General features: G+C 44.0%; 1 protein-coding gene and 1 long non-coding RNA gene across 5 annotated transcripts in view; one reads left to right on the top strand and one right to left on the bottom strand.

The window, feature by feature from the left end:
- The window catches only part of Tulp4 (TUB like protein 4), a 130,378-nt gene extending 120,437 nt beyond the window's left edge, over window positions 1-9,941 (bottom strand). The window contains exon 1 of the mRNA NM_001109137.2: window positions 9,813-9,941. The gene's annotated coding sequence lies outside the window, so the exon portion shown is untranslated. The remainder of the gene's footprint in view (window positions 1-9,812) is intronic.
- A 70-nt stretch (window positions 9,942-10,011) lies between these two features.
- On the top strand, window positions 10,012-26,337 carry LOC102551377 (uncharacterized). Of its 4 annotated transcripts, none has more exons than XR_015649232.1 (4): window positions 10,012-10,349; window positions 11,949-12,308; window positions 13,622-13,828; window positions 25,262-26,337. It is a non-coding gene; the product is annotated as an uncharacterized LOC102551377 (long non-coding RNA). The 4 variants fall into 4 exon arrangements; XR_015649236.1 differs by having other exon boundaries at window positions 13,619-13,828; window positions 25,262-26,334; XR_015649231.1 differs by lacking the exon at window positions 25,262-26,337 and adding an exon at window positions 15,329-15,859.
- Window positions 26,338-26,676: the final 339 nt, after the last annotated feature.

The raw sequence follows: 26,676 nt of genomic DNA, 5'->3' as shown, positions 1-26,676 counted from the left end.
TTACCTACAGCCTGATCTTACGGCAGTGGTTCTCAACCTTCCTGATGCTGTGACCCTTTAATACAGTTCCTCACGTTGTGGTGACCCCCGACCATAAAACTACTGTCCTTGTTACATCATAACTGTAATTTTGCTATTGTTATGAATCATATCTAAATATCTGTTTACTGATGGTCTTAGTGACCCCTGAGAAAGGTTTGACCCCCCACAAGGGTTACACAGGTTGATAGAGACACTGTCAATTTCCTACCTAGACACCTCTAGCTTATGTCGTAAAAAGTAGCACAGCCACCTTTTGGTTATCTAACTGAAGTCTCCTGGCTTTGGTTTGGTTTGGTTTGGTTTGGTTTGGGGGTTTTGCTGTGGTTTGTGTTTTGAGGCAGGGTTTCTCTGCTTAGTCCTGACTGTCCTGGAACTCCATCTGTAGGCTGGGCCAGTCTAACTCAAGAGAACTCCTGCCTCTGCTTCCCAAATACTAGGATAAAGAAAGGAATGGGCCACCGAACCTGGCTCCGAAGTCTCTGGAAACCTAAAACTTTTCTCTCCAAATCAACACATCAAGTTTAACTACTTGGTGCTTATAATAGCAGTCAGGAAATAGATATGGAAGTCTGAGAGGAGCACAAGAGCGCCAAAGCCTGCAGTGTGAAATCTACACCACCCATTAGCCTGAATGAAAAAGAAAGCAGGAAAACCCCACACCTGAGGCGTCCTCTCACACCTACAGCTCCATATTCTGGGACATCTAGAGATTCACATATTCAAAGAAAAAAATATGTATCCTACCACATTTAGTAATTTAAATTAAAGCTGATCTATCGCTGGGCTGGAGAGATGGCTCAGCAGTTAAGAGCATTGGCTGCTCTTCCAGAGAACCCAGGTTAAATTCCCAGCATCCATAGGACAGTTCACAACCGTCTACAACTCCAATCCCAAGGAATCCAATACCTTCTTCTGGCATCTTTGGGCATCAGGCACATACGCAGGACACAGACATACATAAAAGTTAAACACCCACACATAAAATAAGTAAAATTAAAAATTTGAAGCTGATCTATTTTAACAACATTCTGACTGGTAATTCTGCTTACTTGTTTGTTTTTTATTTGGGGTCTTTTGTTGGGGTTGGGGGCAGTGTCTCAATATATAGATCCTGGCTGGCCTAGAATTCACTCTGAAGATCAGTCTGGCCTCGAACTCACAGAGATCCAAGTATTGGGACTAAAGATGTGTACCACCATGTCCAGTAAACTGTAAGTGAATGATTTAAATTGTTTTTTAAATAAAAAAGAAACAATTAAAAGAGGATGTACTTCTTTCCAAGTGTTTCCAACTCCATACAGTTGGAGTTGTCAACATAAGAACAGCATTAAGAACACCAGTCATGGGCTGGAGACATGGCTCAGCAGTTAAGAGCACTGACTGCTCTTCCAGAGGTCCTGAGTTAGAATCCTAGCAACCAAATGGTGGCTCACAACCATCTGAAATGAGATCTGATGCCCTCTTCTGGTGTGTCTGAAAACAGCTACAAGTGTACTCATATAAAATAAATAAATAAATCTTAAAAAAACAAAAAAAAAAAAACAAAAACAAAACACCAGTCACGTCACCATAGTAAATGAAGCAGCAGTGAGCACAAAGGGCTAGGTTCCACACATGAAATAACAGAGACCAGAATGTGGCCATGAAAACACTGAACTAATATTTCCATAATAAAAGGTTTATATCTCAGTAGATTTTCTTCCAATAATGCTAGACAACCTATATTGTAAGATAGTTTGATTTCTAAATCACTAAATGATAGCAGACAGTAGGTAAGATTGGGTAGATACAAAATAGAGAAAGGAACTGGATCAAACCCTACGTTTCTAGGCACTCATTCATCTCTAATTTTTTAATAAGTCCAGACTCCACAGCATACTTCTTTAGACTTCTCACCTCAGAACCCACTTCACTGCTCATTAGCACCAAAGGAGGCCTAACTCAAACCAATTTTGCTAATCATTACAATCTAGTAAAAGGATAACTAAAATTAAAAGGTTGAAGTAATTGGCTTAAATAAACATCCAGAAACCAACAGTGCTATCATACTTCCTCCAAGTTTGAATGGTCTTGTGCATACACAAGAAACAGATCAATTCCCTAGAGCCAAGTATGTGCCATCTGTGTCACAGGAGACAAGTTCACCATCTGATATGGGTGAAGGAAGTTGTACCAGTATGATCCTTGGGGAGCCAAGGAGATCACAGCTACTGGGGAAACACAAAAAGCCAAGAGACAAAACTGATACCCAAGGCTCACTGAACTAATGACAGTCATACCATTTCTGAATCAAGTGACCAACCTGCTACTCCTCTATCTTACAATAAACTTAGAGAGTTAAACTTCTACAGGGTTGATTTCCAAATACCTCACGACACTGATAATTCCTTCTTTATTTCCATGAAGGAAAAGCATTGTTAGTTTGAGAGATCTATAACATTTAATATTCTCACTCATTTTTCTTACACAAAATTCCATGACAAACACAAATCTCATTCATTATGAAGACTTTCTACTGTGTCATAAACATTTCCAGAGCATTTTAATTTATCAAAACTTTAAAAATAAGCTGGGCATAGTCACTCTGCTCCAGAGGCAGAGGCAAGAGGATCGCTGAGTTCCAAACAGCCATGGCTACAAGGAGAACTCTCAAAACAAACAAACAAACAAAAAAACCCTTTGAAAACACATTCATACAGAAGATCAGTTTCTTCAAAATGCAGAAAAGGTCTTAAGTCATTAGTAAAAATTAAAATTAAATTATGGTGATAATCTGTAAACTGTGCACATCAGCACTTTGCTGATCACATAATGAGTCCAGAGGAGAAGGGAGATGCAAAACCAAACTCAGTAAGAGAGTATGACTCCAAAGAGGTGGGGAATCAATGTTCTAGGAAGTTATGGGTAGATCCTGGGCAGCACCTCAGTCCTATTCTTAACTCATCCACAAGTCCCTAGGAATGTACGTGAAGTGAGGAGACAGAACAGTAGTGTGCCACCTTCATTCTCCTCTGTCACAGGGTTAAAACTTACTAATGGAGCCGGGGAGAGAACTCTGAACTTTCTAGTGTTTATTAAGACTTGTGTTTTATTCAAGGCATTTCAAGTATTGCAGGATTTCACAAATTTCCTACATATGAAAACACCAGACTGGGCTTCTCATCTCTTAAGGGAAAAATGACAGGAATGAAGGGCTCCAATGGTCTGGCAGGGCTAGGAAATGTGACCTGAGTGTCAACCACATTCATCTATCTGGTCCTCCCTATGAGCCAATCTCCTTAAACCTCCCAGAAAGATTAAACCCAAGACTGCTTCTTAAATTCAATCTTTCTCTGATTTGACCAATACCAAATTAACAATTAGCAGTAACTCTGACGACCTAAACAGTCAGTCTGCTGGGTAGGGCTGTAACCTAACTTCTCATGCTAAGAACTCTAACATGCCAGCCACGGAAGCTGCCCCTGACCACTGGTTACCTCGGCTAAGCTGGTTGTCTGTAACTAAGAAATGAAGGAATTCCCACCAACACCCTGCATGGGAAAACAACACTGCTCATCTAATTTTCATCACAGTTTTAAGCTGTCCCAGGACTAACAGTTCAGCCTGCTATTCACCTGGCAACCTCTGACACTACCACCTTATCGTGGCTGCTAGAAATAGTGATGTGTTCATGGGAGGCAAATCCAGTCGATGACTAGAAACAGGAAAGACCTAGAACTGGAAAGGTTTTCTATATAAGTTCGGGAACTCCCCAACTAGAGTTTGAAAAGTCTCACATACCAATCAAGACTAAATGCCTCAAATAGTTTAAGGTAATCTTCCCTTCGTTAGTGGAGAAAGAACAGTATCCAGTAAGATGAGTAACACCAGTCCATAGCATAAATCACTGAACAGAAGGTGTTTGGATGGGGGGCTGGGGGTTGTTTTTCATTGTTTTTGTGTATTTAATTGTCGAGATGGGGCCTTGCTATGGAGCTCAGCCCTCGAACTCACAAACCTTTGCCTCAGGCTCCTAAGTGGCAAGATGGTAAGCACATCTGTCTCTGAACAAAACTGTTCAGAACCTAATATTGTAATCAAAAGTAGCCAGAGTGACGAACAGGGTAACACAAGAGTCAGACATTTCAATTAATCTTTGAAAAGACCAAATTCTCAGCATTACCCAGACATTAATAGACATGCTACAGAAACTCAATGGCTCTAATAAGCCCATTTAAAAAATACATTCAAACACTAAAACATAATACCTCACATAAAATGTTTACAAGTTCTTATATGTCCATTACAGAATAAACTGAATATTTAGCTTTCATGTGAGAAATGTCATAGTATCTTAATTCATTTTGACTCTAATAGTACTGATCAAATAAAAGCTTATTATCTCATCTACAGAGACACCTACAAAACCATAAGCTATGATACTACACTATTATTCCCAAAGGCTTTCTAAAAAGATTATAGGTTCTGTTTTTTGAGACTGGGTCTCACTATGTAGCCCTGGATCTGCCTGACTCTGCCTCCGAGTGCTGCAATTAAAAGATAAGCCACCCCAACTAACTACTGGGTTTTAATTCTATTCTTAATAGACACCACATAAGTACAAAACTGCTACTCGCGTCCTGGCATCACAAAGATATATGTGTTCTTGTCCATATTTAAGGAGGAAAACCAATTTTTAATGTTTAGTTTTAACGTTAGTAATAATCTTCTATGAAGTTAAGAGAAGAAAGAGAATTGGCACACTGTTACAAGCCTGACACACTAAAGGAAAACAATGTCCAAGCTCATCTGTTCCTAGTCATCTGATGGTAACTCATTCGATACCTCTGACAGGCAGTAGGTGTCCATGTCCTTGTCTTCTCCTTTCTTTAGTTAAATGAGTCCCAGCTCTCCTGTGACTTCCTCCCTATCCTGTCCCTTGTCTTTGGAATGTGAACTGACAGCAAAGCTTCTCCTACTCTCTTTATTCTCATTCTGTTGTGCATGTTCATGTACACATGCCAACTTTCCCTATTATTTCTGAGGATAAATTCCTCTTAACTTTGGATATTGCAGGTCAAATGCTAAGTGCATTTTTAGTAACTAGCTAACAGCAGCTCTTTGGACTGCAAACATTAATTTCTACTTCTTCTGCACGGCAGGATATATACATTTCCCTCCATGTGTACTGCCTGGGAAGGACTGTCCTCACATTCCACACTGGCGGAGATCCAAACAAGACACTAGCCAAAAGAGAGCTCACAGTGATACTGTAACTGATTTTCAAATGGTACCAAACTCACTTTCATTCATTAGGGTCTAAATTGCAACGTTAACAGCTAGAAATGGCATCTTAGTCCTAGGCTGCCATACTGAAAGGTAACTGTCCTTCTGTAACCACGGGGATTTGGATCTGATTCCTCTCTGAGAGTCTCATGGAGTCACTACCAACACACAGGAAACAGAAGAAATAAATCGATGTACCTAAACAGTGTGGAAATAGTAAAATTCAGTTTCTTCAATACAAGTTACAAAGAGAAAAAAGATGGAGACCCTACGCATGATAGAGACTTGAGGGGTTGGGGATTTAGCTCAGTGGTAGAGCGCTTGCCTAGCAAGCGCAAGGCCCTGGGTTCTGTCCCCAGCTCCGGAAAAAAAGAAAAAAAAAAAAAAAAAAGAAAGAGACTTGAAGCACGGAAGCAAGCACACAGCTGGAGTCCAGCACTGGGGGGCTGGATGAGGCCAGCCCCGTCTACAAAACAAGTTACACGACAGGCATACAGAATGAGAACCAGCCTCAAAAAACCAAAAAAAAAAACAAAAAACCAGAGAGAGTGAGCCAGGAAGGGTCAGCGCAAAGCAGTGGGAGGGGAACGCTAAACAAATTAATTATAATACAGGACCTTATTTGGGTCTTAATTAAAACAACCCTATGTAGATGATTCTATAATTAAATCTGTGCCTGTGTTTATACACCAACGGTAATAACACATACATATGACAATCAATGAGCAACAACAATATATTTGATGTGTAGGTGTGTGTGTGTGTGTGTGTGTGTGTGTGTGTGTGTGTGTGTGTGTGTCTGTTCTTTTGGAAGCATCACAGGTCAAATCCAGGGCTTCTCACACTCTAGGCAAATAATCTTACCACTGATTTGCATTCCTAGTCAGAAATGGGGGGAGGAAGAGGCAGAGCATATGTGAGCATATGTGATAGTCAGAGGAAATCTAATAGCAGTCAATTCTCTCCTACCATGTAGATTCCAGGAAATCGAACTCAGTTCATCAAGCTTAGCAGCAAGCACCTTTACGCACTGAGCCACTTTAATAACCCAAAAACTATTCTCTAAAAGTAATACTTATTATGAGAAACCTTTTTAGAGGTATACTAGGATACAGACAAAATTACAAGTCTGATTTGCTTTGAAATAATCCAATGACAGGAAAGAAGTAACCCTAAAATAAGACTAAGGATGGGGGGAATAAAATAAGCTGGAGAAAAAAAAAGTTTCAGAGTATACTGGTGTCTGCCTGTTTGTAACTGTTAAAGTGTTCCATGGTAAAAAGTGACATAGCGTGCTCCAGGTCCCAGGTTACTATTTAGAAGCACCAGTGATAATAACAACATCATCATCATCAACAACAACAGAGTTAACACTTTAAAGAGAGATATTCTCATGCCCTTAGATCCTCCTTCTATCAGCACTCAGCTCTGGCTGAGTCTTTATAGCTCAACACGCACCTCATGAGGTACTTCATATACTCTTTTTTGTTTGTTTGTTTGTTTGTTTGCCCATGTATCTTTTCATTCATTCATTCACTCTTTGCTATACGGACTGAGGGAAACTGAGGGAAACTCTGATATTCTAATACACAGATAAGCCTTAAAAGCATATCATGCTAAGTGAAGTAAGCCATTCAGAAAGCACACATTCATTGTGTGCTTTTAATTGTATTAGACACTTAAAGCAAAAAGGTGTTTGAGAAGCTAGGAGACTGGAAAAACAAAAAAGTTCTTGACTAATGGGCTCCAGTCTGGAAACCAGTGGTAATTGTTCTTTAGCAGTGAAAGTACTTAATGCCACTGAACTGTTCAAAATGTTAGAAGTAGTAAAAAGGTATTCCAGCTTTTATTTATATATACTTTAACATAAAATATTTAAATTATGCTAAAATTTACTAACTAAATTAACATTACCCCAGCCAAACTAAAAGAAATCTGACATTGTGATCTCAGATTCTATGCATTTCTAACAGCCTCGGTGCAAGCAAATAGTCTTGGGACAGTGAGGAGACCTCATAGATGCTAAACAGGAAGGCATGCAGTATCTGTACCACAGCATTCCATCCTGAGGTTTTAAACTGTGCTTTGCCAATACATGCCCAACCAGTCACTCCCACTGTCTTCACCTTTGCCCTCCACAGGGAACAGGAGAAATATGAATGCTACGAATGTGGTCTAAGGCATGAAGCCACTGATTACCACCTACCTTACCCAAGTTCACAGGAGCCATCCCATACCTTCCTGAATGCAACCTGTAGCACACTCGGAAAAAAGTCTTTGGTTCTATAAACCATCAGAGCAAGCTGAAATCTGGATGCAGAAAGGTTGCAGTCTCCACTATCCATGACTTAGGACCTCAACATCAACAGTGGATGGCTCAATTTAAAACTCTCTTCACAAGAATAGTAATACATTTTTTAAAACCCTCTCTTCACGAGGCTATAAAGAGGGTGAACATATCAAGAGCACCTCTGCTCTTGCGGGGGACCTGGGTTTGGTTCCAAGCATGTGTCACCCTTTTCTGTCCTCAGACAGAACATACATAGGCTCAGGCACAAACACATAAAATACAGCTAGAAAGAAAAAGAGAGGAGTATGAAAGGAAGCAAAGAAGGAAACACTCATCCTAAAATAAATAAGCTGGTTTCATCCATCACCCATCCTTTTAAGGGTTAAAATTCCATTTGAAGCTTTAGTGGAGGAAAAAAAGTTATGAATAACCAAATTCAATTCTTACGTCTCCCTGTGAAAACCATAAAGTCCAGTATGATCCACATTCATCGTTTCTAAGTTACTTAGGATACATGCAGTAAATAGACCGCTAGTCCTCAGAACAAGTGGTAAGGCTGGCTTTCCACTCACCCTCTATGCCTGAACCCTCCACAAGCATTAAAAATATTTTCCCTTAAGTGACTTCCTGTAACTCAGCACAGCATATATCCAAGTCAGGAAAGCAACACCTCCCCCATCGCTGAAAACACTGTTGCTTCCACAGAGCTCTTCGATGTTTTCAAGAAATGTTCATTGTCTAGTGAGTCTGTCATCACACAAATGGCTATTTGATTAAGAAAGTAAAGACGAGACTTGGCTATTCGTAATGTGCTCATACAATCATTTCTCCAGCAGATCACAAGAAAGGACACATGTGACTCTCCCTTTTGTAACGTGGCTGTCACTATACAGCTCCCAGCTGCCCACCTGAAGGCTAGGAGTCTCCCTGTGGGTCTTTTGCCACGGCTATGTGCATGGGCCCAGGCATTTCACATCAATCCCAAATTGGAACTCTCCAGGAATATGGCACAATCCCTCTGGGTTTCCTGCAAGAACTAAACTCCCACCAAGGAGTGGTGACTCCAGATATTAAAACAAAACAAAAACAAAACAAACAAAAGAACCCACAGGCTAAAAATAAGAGAATCTCAGGATGGTTTTTACATTCCTCTAAACCTTAGGAACAACTGCCCCTCCTAAAACCTGCTACAAAAAACGTAAGGAAATACCCTTAAGATGCTCTACCAGTGTAAAATAAAGAGGTGGGCCTGGCTTTCTCTGTACTAGGCCAGCCCAGTCTACACAGTGAGTCCCAGGCCAGCCAGGACTAAAAGACCCCATCTAAATAAAAGAATTTTTTTTAAAAAAAACAGAGTCCCCAAGTAAAGAAACCCTGAAAACAGTTCCCTCCCCAAGGGAAAACGATTATCCCCAGAGGGAGTAGAGTGACATGGGAAGGTTGGCAGGTAGAAGGAACAGGTCCCTAAGTGACATGAATCTTACTGACGACTGTCAACCCCTCCACATCCAATTCAAGCCACAAAGCTAGATGGCTCTCACCTTCCCAAGCAAGCGGTGCCTCTGAAAGAAAGAAGTGGACACCTCCTTGCTAATTGTCCCCAAACGGTGAAACTTCACATCAGCATCAGGAGCTGGGTTAAGAGAGTGCAGAGCAAAAGAGGAAGGGTTGGTTCTGGGAGCGGAATCTCCGTGATTTGCCAGAGGAAACCGCACAGGCTCCAGACAGCAAAAGCGCCGGGATTTCCATGCAGCTGCTACGACAGGTGACCGGGCTGCTTTGCAGACACCCCGCTCACCCGCTGGCTGGCCCCGCTTGGCTGAAGGTGGGAAGAGCAGGAAAGAGAAAAAGGAAAGAGAGCCGCCCCGGGACCCGGAGGCCGACAGAGCAAACGAGGGACTGTGGGGAGGCCGGGCCGGCGCAGCCCGTCTCCCCGGGAAAACCGGTGGAAGGGATTTTTCTGTCTGCACAATTAAGGAGAAGGGGGGAAAAAAAACATGGCTCCGAGCCAAACGCCTTCTGATTTACACACGCACGCCCGAGCTCCTCGGTCGGCCCAGTTCCTCGCACGCCGGAACAAAAGGCGAACGAGCTAGCTAGGCGCCGGCCGCCCGAGCTAAGGGTCCGCTGAGGAGCCCCGCGCCCGCCGCCCCTGCCGTGCCCACTGCCCGGCCCCCGCCGCCCGGGCCCTCGCGGCCGCCCATCCCAGCCTCACCTCCTTAGCGGCCGTGGCGGCGGCCCGGTGCCTCTCCGCCTCCGCCTCCGGCAGCCCTCGGCGCCGCCGCCGCCGCCGCCGCCGCCGCCGCCACCTCCCCCCCACCCCCCGCGTCTCGGCCGAGACTCCGCCTCTCTCGGCCGCCGCCGCGACCGCCAGTCGGGCTAGGGGAGCACGTGACCGCGCCACGTGACCCGGCGCCTCCCCGGTCGGACCCGCGGCGGGTGGCGCTGCCCGGTGCGCGCGCGCGCGCGGGCCCGGGAGCGGGGTGCGGTCTCGAGCCTCCCACGCGCCGCTCGACTCCCCAGACTCTAGCACCTCCCGCGTCGCCCGCCTCCGCCTGGGCGCCCAGCCTGGACCACTCACCTCCTCCAGAGTCCTCACGCCCGATCTTGTCAGCGGGGGCCGGAAGTGGACATCACGCCTTCTCCTACCCAGACAGAGCCGCTGCAGAGCACACAGCGACTCGTACTATGAGCAACGTGGCTCCCCTGGAAACAGTCATTCAAGTGTCTTCGGCGGTGCTGCTGCTGTCACGTCAGTACCCCCTCCAGTTGCTTTCAGGGAGAAACGAATCCATAGCGTCATTTTAAGTCACACAGGCACAGTCTCAGCCTTTAGCGCCCCCCCCCCCCAACACACACGGTTAAATTGATGTGCTAAGAACGGAAACTTCAGCCATCCCTCGGTTTTCCACTGTTACAAAGAAGGCGTTGCTGGGTGTAGAGAATGCGTGGTTGAAATTTAAAAATAGACAAGATCGCATCTTTCCTTGAGGCAAGGCTAAGAACAGTAGACACTCTTCCCAACTGTTAGGCACTGTTTCCTATTTCTGAGCATCGGCAAACGTTAAAACCATTTTACGGTTTTGTGTGTGTTCATTTGTTACAGACAGGGTCTTCTCTATGTAGTGTAGGCTGGTCTCAAACTCAATTCTCCTGCCTCATGAATGCTGGGATTTCAAACCATGCCTAGCCAGTTCCTGTTTTAAAATTATCCCACCGCTAATTCTATCAGAAGTCTGAGTAAGAGTCCATCGGGTTCTACAACTCTGTGCTTGAGATTTTACGAGTGCTAACAAATGTTTTGGTTTCTGGTTTTGAGCCTAGGTCTCACTATGTAGCTTGGAACTCCGTGTAGACCAGGTTGGCCTGGAACTCACCGAGAGCCACCTGCCTGAATAGCATGGTGTTCTTTCAATTGTAATCACTCTTCTACCAACACTGTATTTTTAATTTTACTATCTTTTGCCTTCTATGCCTCACCCGACTCCTTATCCCTTAAAGATCTATTCTCTTTCGTGACACTTTCAGAAGGTGGGTCTCACTCAATCTGTTAGGTCAGCTGTGAATCTGCATTTTGTATTTTAGAAACCTTTCTAATTATGGAATGAAGAGAGTTGCCTCCTATTTAGAAATCTGGGGCAACTGGGAGCCCTTAAAAGGAAGATTTGGCAACAGGACCCTTCTTCTGGCTGCTGAAATCCCACTGGCCCAGTATTTTTCATTTTCTTATGTTTAAAATGCTTTTTTAATATTAGTGGGAGAAACAAACATTTATTTAAAGATTTATTTATTTTATGTATACCAGTCCACCATAGCTGTCTTCAGACATACCTGAAGAGGGCATTGGATCCCATTATAAATGGTCGTGAGCCACCATGTGGTTGCTGGGAATTGAACTCAGGACCTCTGGAACAGCAGTCAGTGCTCTTAACCGCTGAGCCACCTCTCCAGCCCCAATGAACACTCTTTGTTCAGTATTAACTGGCTTTCCCTTGGGTCTAAGTTCAAGTTTGACCAATCCCCCTATTAAGCTGTGAGGAATGTGTGACATTTCTTTGAACATTACATTCTCTGGTTAATAGTATCATGACACAGTGTAACGTAAGTATTGTGTACTCTCCGGTGTGTGACTGAGCCTCTGACCCAGGATGGGAACAGCAGGATGGTGAACACCACTGCACTGCCCTATCCTAAAACTGGTCCAGCAGGTGCAGGGCTCTGCAGTTATCACCAGTAACTGGTTGATCCCTTTACCTCTCCATCCATCTCTTGACACCCGATCACATCACTGAGATTACCCAGATCCTGGAACCCCAGAGATCCTGCCACTGAGTCTTTCCTTTCTCCCCAGTATGCTTGTAGGTATCTCCCCTCCCTCCTGGCTGTAGCCAAATTTAAAGCCCAAAGAATTGGCTGATTCAACCCTTCAGGCACCAAGGTATTCAGCACAGGCACATGGAACCCGGATCCTAGACATCGGGAGATGGCAAAAGAGCCAGAGCTTTTGGAGAACAAGAGACAAGCCTTTGGTCTCTCGATGTGTTCTGAGAGCCAAAAATGTTTGTGCCAACTTAGACTTCATTACTGGAAACACAGCATGCCACACAAAGAATAAAATGCCCACTTCCCCTGGACTGCCCTGAGCCAAGCCACATCCATACAACACTCCTACCAATCCTGGGTGCTACCAGTCACATACAAAAGGATTGAGGTAAGTGTGGGGCAAATGTCTTAGAATACTATAAACCAGTCATTACAATAGTCCTATAATGTCAGACAGTTTTCACAAGTAGCGGTCGAGGGTGAGAATATTTAACCTCAGAGAAACATAAGCTCTGCTAGTGACCCTGTGCTTGAAAGTAACCACAGTGGGAATGGTATTCCAATGCCTTCTCTTACTGAGCCCCTACTGTAGACCAGGCTCTGTCCAGAACAAAGTTCTGTGGCCTTGAATCAGATAGAAAAGATCCTCTAACAGTGACCATAGAGGATGTGGATAGCCGGCCTTGACCATGGCCTTGGATCTGTGTGCCCATTTTCTTTCTCTGATGGGCTGGGCTGGACACTCAGAACAACTCCAGTTCCCATCTTCCCCTGTGCCTCAGAGCTGACAGCTCCAGTCAGCCAAAGCCCCCTTTTCCTCACCCTCTTCAATGCATCCCAGAGCCGAGTCAAACCTGGACCGAATGCCTACAACCAAAACCACTGCTTGGCTCGCCTTGGAAGGGGAAAATGGGAAACAGGAGAAAGTGGCTTTAAAAGTGAGAACCAACTTTTGTGTTTGCCCCTTTTGTCCAATATGAAAGCAGAGAGGAGGTGGTCAGGGTGCCACGCTTGGCCTGCATTTGAGACACCTTTCTCCTTCCTCACAGTGTGTGTAGCCTTTCACTGGTTTAAAGGGCATGACCCCGCTTAACCCAAAACACCTTTATCTGTTTCTAGAAATATGTTAACAGTGCCTCACTTCTTGCTATTGCTTGTTGTTTTCTGACAGAGTCTCACTATGTGTCATAAGCTTACTTGGAACTCAAGGTCTTCCTGCCTAGTCCTCCAGCATGCTAGGATAACAAGTATATGCCACCCGGTCTGGCCCTTGATTAGCAGAAGCCTCTAGAAAGGAAAAGTTATTTATAAAAGAAACTCACATTCCTATAGGAGAAATGAGAGCAATAACCACTAGGCTCTTTCTTGCATAGGACTGTCAAAATCAGTGGCTGAGAGGCTGGGAGCACTGGAAGTGAAGTTATTGAAAGCAGGAGATGAGCTCTGGTGAGCGTGTGTATGGCTGTGTTGAGGCTCTAAGGTTATGTGCTGGGACAATTTTGACCCAAACTTGCCATCTAGGAAGCAGCCACCACAGAGTTGGCAGCTGAGTGCTATAAAGTCTGAGGCTGAAGACATCGGAGTAACGTAGCGGAAGTGAAATCAGATAGCAAACACACTAAACACTTTGTCTCACCAATTTTATCTAATGCATTTGTTCTATTGTATTTCATTTTTGTTTCAACCACCACGTGGAAGAAGGACTCAAAACTCCTGAAGCTGTAACAGAGATGGACGACGGAGCTCAGGGATGGACCATTGCTTTGATTCTTTTTGTACTGCTGTGATAAAATACTCTGAGGCAACCTACATAACGAGGGGCTTACTTGGGCGTATGGTTTCGGAGAGTCCTTCAGTCAGAATCATGGCAGCATGGCGACTGAGAGCTCACATCTTCAACCATAAGCAGTAAGTAGACAGAGTGAACTGGGAATGGCTCTTGGCTTTGGAAGCCTCAAAGGTTAGCCCCAGTGACATAACATACTACTTCCAGCAAGGCCACACCTTCTAAATTTACCCAAACAGTGCCATCAACTGGTGACCAACTGTTAAAACGTCAGCGCCTATAGTGGTCATTCTCATTCAAAGCACAGCATGCATGCTATGAGCCGAGTCCAATCCTCAGTCCCACTCCCAAAATAAAAACACAGTTTCAGAAGAGCAGATGGGGCTAGAGAGATGGCTCAGCAGTAAAAGTGTGTGTTCTTACACAACCCTGTGTTCACTTCTCAGTATCCACAGATCGGCTCACACACATCCGTAACTCCAGTTCCTGACCTTCCCAGGCACCAGGCATACAAATGATACCCAGACCTACATTTAAGCAAAATGCTCTTAAGAGTTGGGATGCCGAGATTTACAGCCATTATGCCCAGCTCTGATTTCTGTTGTCAGTGGTAGTTTGGGGGTATGCCTTTTTATTGAAGTCCACGAATGAAGAGAAGTAGATTTAATTTCCTGACTCGTGACTTTTGCATGGTCTAGATTATCTATAACAGGTGATTTTGCTTCTGTTTTTATGAAGCCATGTGAAACTGAGGACAAGGCTAATAATGAAAAAGGTACTGTAAGGCATGACTATGCAACTTTATATCCCAATCAAACAAAACTATTAAGTACCAAATATAAAGTACAAAGTAAGTTTGCAAGGGCTAGACCTCTCTGCACCTTCCACATCGAGTTTACCTCAGTTTACAAGGAGGAGAGGAGAAAACATTTTAAAGTTTAATTTCTACTTTTATCCATCCTTCCTCTTTCTGTCCCTCCTACACTACTCATTATCCAGTCCAAGATACAGTTTGTAGTCAGTTATATAATACACAGGTAACTTGGTGCAGTGACTCAGCACATAAGAGGTAGAGACAGGTGGAGCTCTGTGAGATATAGTCCAGCCTGGTCTACATAGTGAGTTCCAGCCAGGACACAGTGAGACCCAGTACTCTACTTAATAAGGGCACTTAAGTGCTTTAACCCCCCTTCTAGTGCACCACCCACCAGAGGTAGTAGAAAGGGAAGGTTAATAGGGAAAAAGAAGATGTGGACCTGTTTAGAAGTAGTTCTTTAGGTCCGATCTAATCTTCAATGTCTGGGTAGCAGCAGTTCAGTTCACAAGCTCCATCCATTTGCAAACACCAAATCAGCCATGGCAGTTCGATCTAGAATGAACCTGGAGGCTCTGTCGATTGGCCTGAATCTGCTGAAGCAGCAAGAAGCCCCTGGAACACCACCAGAAGTTCTTTGGTGTGTCTCTCTCTTCAAAATCACAGCAAATGATCAGCAAAGAAGGCAAGGCAACCAATGCCACACAGTCTGGGCCACTGCCCGTTGGGTTATAGTTATACCGTCTCCAAACTCAAGGCTGCTCTCAAGTGTCCACTCCAGCAAATCATCACATACCCTTTTTTCCAGGTAGCTTCCAGAAAAACACCATGTGTCTGTTCTCAGCAAACCATCCTCCCACATGTCTGCTTCAGTAAAAACATCCTCTCATAAGACAGCTTCCAGAAAAACATCACATGACACAACTACGTCTCCAAAGAAACCAGAAATTTCCACTTCCATTCCCCTCTCTTTAAACAGCTCTGCAGTAAGCTGAGGTAAACTTGATGTAGAAAAGTGCAATGCTACTTTGAGTCCTTAATGTTTAAGCCTATAAAGAGAGAAGTATAAATCCCACCTGAGAATGGCTCAACAGTGCCTGCCCAAGATACAGTATCTGTGGCTGCTGCTGCCATCTTGTGACCAGGAGAGGAAGTAGCACACATAGGGCTGGGAAACAGAGGTGGCCATTGGGTCATTGACTCTTAGAAACAGCCTTTCTGTGTATGTTCCGTTCACCTTGGCAACCTTGAGATGTCTGTATTTAGGGATGATAAAATGCTTTGTCGATTTTAAGTTTGCCTCCTACTTAATTACAAAATCTTTCCGGCTGTTTCAATATACACTGCGTTCTGAGGACCTCAGAGATCTTTACATCCACCCTAAGTGTAACGCCAGCTGCATGGATTAGTGTCATTATTTACCCTGAACTCCACAAAAAGGCTTTAAAGAGCAACATGGAATAAAACCTAATATAGGAACCATACACGAAGTCAATAGAAGTCATTAGATTCTAAAAAAGCAGACAAGCAAGGTGTGGGAGTACAAGGTACAGGTCTGTAATCCAAGCACTTAGGAGGTAAAGGCAGGAAGATAAGGAGTTGAAGGTTAGCCTGGGTTAGTTTGAGTTTGAGGCAAGCCCAGGCTACAAAAAACCCATTCTCAAGACAAAACCAAACAAAGGAAGCAGGCTACATGCAGCATATACTCAAATCTACAAATATTTAGTAAAGTCAGCTTTATAATTAAAACTGGGCTCTTAAACCATTATCTTTTTTTTTCTTTTTTTTCGGAGCTGGGGACCGAACCCAGGGCCTTGCACTTGCTAGGCAAGCACTCTACCACTGAGCTAAATCCCCAACCCCTTAAACCATTATCTTTGTTGTGAAATGTTTAGTTTTTATCTAAATGCTAGCCATTTTCATTTTAACCAGAAAAAAATATAAAAAGATCTTTTTATAACTGCAAACTACAGACTTGAAACATGATGCTCACCAATAGAATGAAGTTTCAGTTATTCTCTATGTAATTGCACATTGCTCCAATGAGAATGGTTTATTAAGTATTTAATCAGTAACTTATACACGAATAAAACCAGACACAGGGCAGAGTACAGTGACTTATGTATAAAGTCCCAGTACTTTGGAGGATGAGGCAGGAGGTTTGCCACAAGTTCAAAGTAGCCAGACTGCACAGTGAGCTCCAAGCCGTCATCAGCAATGATGTAGGACCCTGCTTCAAAAACTGACAGAAGAAGAGAATGTCTGAGGGCCTATTTAAGTGCTATTTAACATTAGACTATAGAAGTGAGCAATGATGTATCTACCCATGTTAAAACAACCTTACAGCCACAAGATAATGCATGAATTTCTATAGCAAACTATAGACAGTCCACCATATCCTTTCAGATTAGAGCCCGTCCACCTAAGTGGGGCCAGATAACTGATGCTTGCCCATGGAACAAACAGCCAGAGTCGTTGAATCTGGCTTCCGATCTTTACACTCTTCTCCTGTCAGCCAGGTAGCTGCCAAGAACTTGAAGCCAGGGAACAAGACTAAGCAGAAAGGGGCGAGTTGCCAAGTTTCCTGTGATGGAAAGAGCTGCCAGTCACCAAGATGCCTACATAGGTCCGCTCAAGCAGTACAAAGTAAATGTTATGTTGTTAAGCCTCAGAAAACTGTAGCCACTATCGATAAATATAAATACTGACCCATTTTGAACCATGAAAGTGTGAAAAGAGTTAGAGAAATGTTTAACCTTAGGAGAAAGAGAAGGGAGACTCACATTTACTGTTTTCTCCCCATTCCTAGTGCTCAGCATACTAGCAGGTAACAGTTGGATTGTGTGAGGCACATAATCAACCAGTGGACGAGTAAATGAAAGAAAACTTTAAAGGAAGAAAAATCCATTTTGGCTCATTTTCCTACGAGTCAAGCAAGGCTCCACCTCTTAAGTTTCCAGAACCTCTCAAAATACAACTACGAACTAGAGAGCTAGGATTTACACATCAGCCAATGGGAGCACATCTCATAGTCAAACCATAACAGCAATCATATAAAATCTATAATAATCTGGACCAAAGCAGCACTGGACCTTGGTGGCAAATGTTCTAAATACTCACCAAACAATGCAAGTAAGGAGGACTAGGTCGGGGCTTCAGAGGAGGGCATTTATCTGGGAGGACTGAAGCCGAGAGCAGACAGTTTCCTGGTACAGATGTGATGCTAGCGTGAGATGATGAAGCTCAAGCTTGGGAATGTGTGAGATTAGCATTGGCGCCACAGTCTCTGACTGTTAAATAGAGCAATGTGTGTGTTCACCGAGGGGTCTCCCTTCAGCTGTTCACAGTACTGAGCCCTGGAGAAGCAGAGATGGATGGCTCAGCAGATAAGGTTCCTGAGGACCTGGGTCTGATTCTCAGTCCACATGGGAGCTCACAGCCACACATATATATATATATATGAGTCCAGCCCCAGGGGAGCAGATGAAGTGTTTAAAATAAGTAAAAACTGTAAGACTACTGAGCACGGCTCAGCTGTGCATTCACTTTTCACCTGGCGAGGAGGCGTTCGGGCACTTTTCACCAGGGCTTCTGTACTCTGCGTGCCAAGAAGTGTAAAGAAGTGCTCCCCGTTCTTAGCTGCCTTATCGGAGGCCAGATTCAGTGGCTTGTGCCACTGGCAAGTGTCGTCCCCTATTACTGAGCCACATGCCCCCACCCTGCTGTCTGAGTGTTCTTTAAGATTTATGCTCATGTGTATGAGTACACTGTCTCTCTCTTCAGACACACCAGAAGAAGGCATCAGACCCCATCACAAATGGCTGGGAGCCACCATGTGGTTGCTGGGAATTGAACTCAGGACCTCTGGAAGAGCAGTCGGTGCTCTTAACCGCTGAGCCATCTCTCCAGTTGTTCTCCTCCTCGTCCTCCTCCTCTACTTCTTCCTCCTCCTCCTCTTCCTCCTCTACTTCTTCTTCCTCCTCTTCCTCTTCCTTTTCCTCCTCCTCTTCCTCCTCCTCCTCCTCTTCATTTTTAAACTTGGTCTCATGTATCCCACACTGCCCCAGACTCACTATGTAGCTGAGGACGGCCTTGATTTCTTGATTCTCCTGTCTCCCCACTACATGTGTTACTGTGACTGGATGTTTTTAAGTGGAGGGATGGCTCGGCAGTTAAGAACACTTGCGCTTCTGCAGGGGTCTTAGATTTGATGCCTCACATGGCAGCTAAGAACTCCAGTTCCAGGGGACCTGATGCCCTCTTCTGGCCTCCAGGGGTACCAGGCCTGCACCTGTGTACTTGCAGGAAAACACTCCTACACATAAAATAAATAAATAAATAAATAAATAGATAGATAGATAGATAAATAGATAAATAGATAAATAGATAAATAAATAAATAGTTTTAAAAATCCTTATATGTCAATGAGCTTCAGATTATATACTAAAGCATTATCATAAACTGCATGCACAGTGCAGGACATAGCAAGGGACAGTAATGAGTGTCAAGTAGCATAGCAATAAGAAAATGTTTGTGTTTGATATTACCTTCTTTAGAAAAAAAAGGTATACAAGAAAAAATTCAGGAGAGAAAACAAAACTGGCAAGCACTCACGTCTCTAAAGTAGAATTCTAAGTATGAATATTTGCCTTAATAAGACCGAAGGGTGGCCCGCACAGTGACACACACCTATAATCCCAGCACTAGGGAGGCTACAATGGAAGATTGTCACAAGTACAAGGCCAGTCTGGGCTACAGAGTGAAAATCCTTAATAGACAACAATGATGTAGCTCAGCTGTTCAGTTGGTAGAGTACTTGCCTAACATGCATGAAGCCCTGGGTTCAATCCCTAGTACACCATAAACAATGGAGTAGAGAGAGGACCCGTAATCCCAGCACTCAGGAGGTGGACACAGGGAGATCAGAAGTTTAAGGACATCCTCTGCTACATAGTTTGAGGTCTAGGGTACATAAAACCTTGTCTCAAACACAAAAACAAGGGCCAGCAAGACAGGGAAAAGCACTTGCCACCAAGCGTACAAACCTGAGTTCCATCCCCAGGGCCCATCCACATGGAAGGAGAGAACTGACTCTTTCCAGCCGTCCTTTTACTTCCATGTGTACTAACACACACGCACGCGCACACACGCACACGCACACGCACGCACACACACACACACAATGTAATAATTTAAACTAAGTATAAAGCTTGACATTAAAAGGCTCAATAAGACAACACTAGAAGCTACTGTCTAGAAAAAAGTTGATTTATATTTTACTTACCTGCTGCATTTTACTGACTTTGACACATTTCTTGAGCAGTATAAGCTGCCTTGCAACTTGAAATTCGTGAGACATGTCCACTTTCCTTGACTTGATTTTAAGAGCTATGAGACAGGTAAGATGGGAAAACCCGTAACACACTGTGAACGAGCTTTAGAAAAAAACTACTAATGTTGTCTTCATGTAAGGATAGATAATGAACACTTTATGATAATTACTCTGTTTTAAAGGTGTCTGGCTGGTGAGAATATGCTTTATGACTATATACGTATATACATATACACACACAAACACACACATATCATACAGGGACTGGAGAGATGGTTTAGATGACTTGTGTTCAGTTCTTGGGACCCACATTGGTTGGCTCACCGCCACCTGTAACTCCAGCCCTAGGTGATCTGGCGCCCTCTTCTGGCCTCCACTAGGAACTGTATCCACGTGCACATTCCACACACAGACACATATGCATAATTAAAAATAAAAGCTTAAAAACCCCTATGCATTCTATGTAACTCTCCCAAAACATACACACACACGCACACACACACATGCACACAGGCAAAGAAAGAATAAGGGTAGAGTAATATGCAAACAATGATAAATTTGAGTCTGGGACCAAACAAGCTTTTATAAAGTCTTCTGTACAGGTGCATCAAACGAAGGGAAATATTTTTGTAATCTCCAAGTATGGAAGTTTAGAAACTAAGAAAGTATCCTTTTACCAATTTAAATGTAAACACATTCTTATGGAACTTAAGCCTGAAATCCAAGCTAAATTCATTTAATGCAGTGCACCACTTATGAGGAGAAAAAAATTATGTATGTGGATACCATAGATAATATTTAAAATATGTAAAACACACACACACTTTCCAAATATGACCCAGGGAGCAAAACTAGGACAAATTCTAGTATTCTAGGCATGGGAGATCTCGATCCCTGATCTTTAATATATGCCTGTGCTTTAAAACCTGTTGGTTAGAACTCCTCCTACTGGTAAAATGTACTCAATGTTATAAATCAGACTCCAGAGAGGGGTTCTGTTACCCACTTAAGACCCTGTCAGCCAGGCCCTGCCATTTTGTAAAGCGTCTTCATTTTGTTTGAACTGTGATTACTCCTGAGACTGCAGTGATTTGGTTTCCAGAGTCAAAGTAACTTATTTTTCGAGATTCTTGCTTTCCCTGCCCTAGTATCTAGTCAGAGCCAGCCTGACTGTTGGTCACGTGGCACAGACTATTCTGCTTTCCTGTAAAGGAATGCCACACTCACTGCACTGGGCTAAGGAAAATAAAAACAACTGGGGGCCCAGGAAGTAGGAGAGAATTGGGAGTGTCAGGGTTAAGGGCTTCTGGTGTTGACTACCATCAGTACATTAAAGCGACAGGGACGATGGGAAGGTAAGAGCTTGGAGAAAGGGCAGGAATCGGGTAGATCTGTTAACTGAAGCAGCCTCAAAAGGCCCCTTCCTTAGAGGCTTCCCTAAGGAAAACTGGGATTCTTCGACTGTGTTTAAGATGTTTCTTAGATTTATGTGTATAATGTTTTGACTGACGCCTGCAGAGGTCAGGAGGCAGCATCGGCTGTCCTGGAATGAGAGCCGCCATGTGTGTGCTGGGGACTGAACCCACAGTCTCCACAAGAGCAAGCGTTCTTAACTGCTGGTTCTCCGCCAGCCCCCTCTTCCACCTTATTTCTTGTGAAGTGATTATTAGACTTTGAAACTGTATTTGTCCTTTTGGATTAGGTGACATTATAAAGTTTGTTCACATTAATTCCATAGCTGTCATTTGTCTTTGGTTCTCAGGTTCCCCCAGAATCTGGGTACAAAGGAGTTTGGAAGATGTTGTGGTAAATTTAAAAAAAAAAAGGCTAAGTCTTTTATCTGGTGCTGGCTCTGGTACCTGTGGGGCTGCCTGGCACTACAGGGTACTTTTATCTCAGCAGCTCCATGCCGCCCCCAGGCGGTCCTCAAGTCGTCCCAGTGTGGCACCTTGCCACACTGGTCCCTAGAGTTAGGTCCAGCCCCGTGGGTCTGCATGGAACTAACCATAATTTATCTCTGGTTAGTATCTCCCCTGGCCGCTCTCTGCTGGCCGAGAACTGTCTGGTTCCAGCTACCGGGTAAAATATTCAACGAACTGCAACCCAACAATCAGATTTACATGTTAAATTCTCAGTCCGCAATACATCCACACAATAAACTCACAACCAACTGATAAAGATATAAACTGCCCACCTAGGTAAGATGAATTTGCCTGCAGAAATCCTTCCCTTAAGAAATATTCATCGCTACCTTGGCAATTCAAGACCACCTGGATCTGGGTCATCCTTCTCCATATCCATCTTGTTCTCCTTTTCCTTCCCCCTTTCTCCCACCTTACAAAAGCTTTGTCCCCACCTTATATTTTTACTGTCCAATCATGGCCTTGACCTACTTGTGCCAGCCCTCACCTGCATATTAATATCAACCTACAGGAAGACATTAGGTTAACAGACATAGAACACTGAAGCACCTTCATCTGATCTCTTGATGGTCATTCTTGTGGTTCCATGAGTCAGCTAGCTTCCTCCCTTCCTTCTTTACTCCATCCTCTCCTTCCCTCCTTAGTGGTCGGCTGAATTAAATGTAGATGATTCCAGTTTTGTTGGCAACACTCAGTGTCATAAGCTGGAGGTACGGATATGTGCCTTCCGTCAGGACCGTCTGGGGACATCTGGCCACTATCACAGAACTTCTTCACAGCCTGTCCGGCGTAGTGCTTGTTGGTCTTGCAGTCCACGTGAATGGTATCTTTTACTCTATCTTCAAGGCAGATTTGGTGGGCACTGGACACCTGATGATGACACAGTGGCTAAGCAGGGGCTTCCAAGGGTTTCTGGAAGTCCCAGGGTCTTGGACCACCTACTGGGAAGCATGGCCTTTTAGTTGCAGCTATAGATGTCTTTCAGCACTGCCTTGTCACCAAAGCCTTTGCTTTGAGCTTTGGTAGAGCAAACACTTGCTCCTTCACTTCATCAGTCTCAGAAAGGCAAGCCAACCTCCAAATCCCACAGTGGATCCCACACAGCAGTCTCTCTCCAGCATTAGTGTGCATAAACTCCATCTGCTGGACTCAGTAAGGTGCAGCTTCCGGTTTAGAATGGCCATCTACCTTGACGCCACTGCTCCTGGTCTGGAGACCACTCTTGGTCTATCATGGCTAGAGGATTTTCTGATCCCTTCAGCAGTAGCACAAAAGAAATTGGGAGCTCCTCAAACACTTGGTTACTAGTGAAAAAAAATTACTTAAAAGCCTACTGCTTCTCCTGAATTATGAGCCTGTGGAGGCCATCCTAGGATAGTCTGTCAGCTGCCAATTCTTTACTTGCCAGGGAAGATGCCCCCGAATGTGATAACCAGTATCCTAGGAAGACAGCAAAGTGCAGAAGGAAAGAGGAAGAACATTCGTTCATTAGTTTGAGGTCATGGAGTTTGGAGGGCAAAATGCCAAGAACTCCTGGAGACTCAGGGACTCTCTCCTGTTAGAGGATGACTAAGATAACCCAATGGTGACACCTTTTGTATTCAGGAGCTCTTCCACAAGGCACTGCTTCCCAAAGTGTAGCATTCTCAAGATCACGGTAGGACAGCTGTTTTCAGGTCTGTAAGAGTTCTGTTCTCTAAACATGCACAGGCAGAGGCAGGAGGATCAGTACTTACAGGCCATCCTTGGCTAAAGAGGACTTTCTGTTTTCTTTCCAAAAATGCACTGACTACAAATTATAGGTTACAAATAGAATGTAGTTTGATGTACTCATCAAGACTAACAGAGACTTTCTTCTCCATTCCATGTCCTGTTGAAGTTCAAAACATTATCAAGACTTACATGAATTCTTCATTTCTTTGTATTAGCTTTGCCTATCTCTAGTTTATCTCTATTTTTCTCAAAGTGAAATAACTCTCCTGCTTTATTTTAATAGAACATAAATAACATGTCCAAAGGCCTTAATAAATGCAGATGTCACTGAGAATTTGAGAAAGACAGAGGGGTATGACAACCACACAGACAAGCCATATGAATATTAAATTATCCTTCATGATGCCCACATTATAATCCCAGGACTCAGGGGGCTTTAGTAAAAGGATCTTGGGTTTGAGGCCAACTTAGGCTACACGGCCAGTTCCAGAATGCAGAAAGACCCCACTTTAAGAAGCCATACACTGACAGGGCTTAGTAGTTCTATAAATTACACATATTAGGAGCTAAAGAGATAGCTAGTTCTCTGTGGTTAAGAGAACTTGTTTTTGTAAAGGGCCTGGGTTCAATTCTCAGTGCCTACATGGTGGCTCACAGCCCTCTGTAATTTCCAGGCCCTCGTGTGGTGCATATTCATACACATAAATCTCAAAAAATACCTAAAGTAGTTAATCCCAGTAAACAGAAATGATGAAGACATCTTGCAGTCAATATTTGGAAACTGACACCCTAAGCAATTAAGAGTGCCACAATTACTGTCATCTGTCAAAGGGTCCAAACCATGCTAATGGCTGTCAGTGAAGAAGGTCCTGCGACTGCTCAGGGAAGCAGTTATCTAATTAGTGGATTTTAACAGAAGCTGGCTCCTTGCTGGGTAGGCTCAGCACTTCTTTGGCAGTAAAAGGGAGCAGATGTGTGAGAGAACCTACTGCAAACACAAACCAGCTTCAATCTACTGCACATCCTGGGCTCAGCAGAACCAGCAGGGAACCCCTCTGGCAAGGTGGCTGCTTTAAGCTTATCTCAGAAATCTCAAGTATGGCTAGGTCTGGGCTGAAGACAGGTATGAGCATTTAAAGCTCCCAATGTGACCCTAATATACTCAAGCAGTCAGAACTTTGCTGTCTCAAGTAGAAATCTTTTTGGTTTTTGTCCTGTAAACATGTGAGAGGGAGGCATATGCTTACAGGACACAGAGGACAGTCTTTGAGTCGCTCTTGTGGCCCTCAGGATGGCTCAGTGTGTAAAGGCACTTGCTGACAACCTTGGTGATCTGAGTTCAATCCCTGGAATCCATATGGTAGATGATGAGAACCAACTCCAACAAAACTTTGACTTCCCCATGATACACATGCCCCCTGTGGGACCATGAGAGGCAGCCTGGTCCCCAGTTGAGCTAAGCCTAAAAGCCCTGGAGACCCTGAAGGGACCAGGCCCGTCACTAGTTGCAGTTCCCCCATAGATTTGTGGCCATCAGTCACATAAGAGCAACGCCCCAAACCCCTCCTTATGGAGATGAGGAAAAAGATGTGACCTGTGGTCACAGAGTCTCAAGACAGATTCATGCTAATGAGATACATAGAGGCCACAGACACTCCTCCCTGCAAATGGTATTTAATCTCAGGCCCACCCTGAGAAGTGGAGTATGGTTTTCCACATCCACTTTCCACCATAACAATAAATTATTTAGAACCAGAGACTCTCTTTTCATCAGGATCAGCTGTGGGAAGCCATGGAGCAGGCCTTTGCCTACAGAGCCACTGTCTAATCTCCTGTAGAAGGCCTCTCTGCACTTCCAGTCACAACTACCAAGACCACGCCTGCAGCCATCAAGCAAAGGAGCACTCCTGTCCCTGCCCTGGACTTGACCTAGCCCTCGGACCCAGAGTCCATTCTCAGCTCTTCTGAGACTTCTAGCAGTGCCTGGGTGTCTAAGAGCCAGGGAACTCCACCACCCCAACCTCTTTACAGGCTCCGGGACTCCCCGAGCCAGCAAGAGCTGTACCACCTCTGACTGCACTTTCCCACCCAGAGTGGTGCCCTGGGGCCCAGCACCCGCTTGGCACAGCATGGGACAAACATAGTCAAACTCCCTGCCTCCCGCTTCTCCAAGCGGTGGCAGAGTGGACATGGCTCCCGCTCAGCAGTTTTGATAACAAAAGACTGTGCAAATTCACATGTCCAAATGGTCTGGTCTCACTGGGATGGAGAAAGACTGTTATATGTTCTTAGAAATTAGGAGTTACTGAAGGTGTCCCCAAGAGCTGGGATTGTGTGGTGTTTTCTCCTTTTGGTTCCTTTTCTTAGTCTACTACATGGGGTGTGTACTATGTGTCCCCTACTAAAAACATGTTCAATTAATAAATGAGGAAAAGCAAGTGGGCCTTACCTTCATTTAACAAGAAGCACAATGACAAGGAGTAACTAGTCTAAAGAAAAGGACACTGTGATAGAAGCTCAGGAGCCAGAGACAGATGGGAGCAGTACAGGCAGGTCTGCACTAAAGCAAACCAGGTGACTTCCAGAATGAATGTGGGATAGAGGAACGCTGGATAGAGAATGCAGGTCCTGAGGAAAGTAGGCTGGGTGAGGGGAGGAAGCTCTGCTGTTCACAGCCAGCAGGGTGACTGTGGTTCACATTACACACCTTATTGCACTGACTTGACCAACACATGGTATATATGGATTGGATTACCACAATAAATATGTACAGTTATTATATGAAAGTGTTAATAATGGAGAAATAAGCAAGACCACATTTTTCTGAATAAAAATATTAGTTTTGTTGCTGTTGTTGGTGTTTTGTTTAAAGACAGGCTCTCACTATGTAACTGTAGCGTGTGGAGTTTACGCTGTAGACCAGGTGAAGACAGACCCACTCACCTTTGCCACCTGAGTGCTGGAATTAAAGGCATGTAAAGTTTTAACTAAAAACTTGGGGAAAGACAGGTATAGCCATAGAGCATTTGCCCGCATGTCTGAAATCCTGGCTTTAATCCTCAGTACTCCCAACTCCCACCCTCAAATAAAACTTGCCAACCTAAATCTTAAAAAGAATCCTCTGCCATCTACAGCAAAACCCAAATTTTAAAAGAAAACAAAGGAACTCAGAATGGCACATACCTATTA

The sequence above is a fragment of the Rattus norvegicus genome, chromosome 1 (genome assembly GCF_021556685.1).
Source record: "Rattus norvegicus strain SHRSP/BbbUtx chromosome 1, alternate assembly SHRSP_T2T, whole genome shotgun sequence".
NCBI classification, from domain to species: Eukaryota; Metazoa; Chordata; class Mammalia; order Rodentia; family Muridae; genus Rattus; species Rattus norvegicus.
This window is presented reverse-complemented; position numbering and strand designations above follow the sequence as displayed.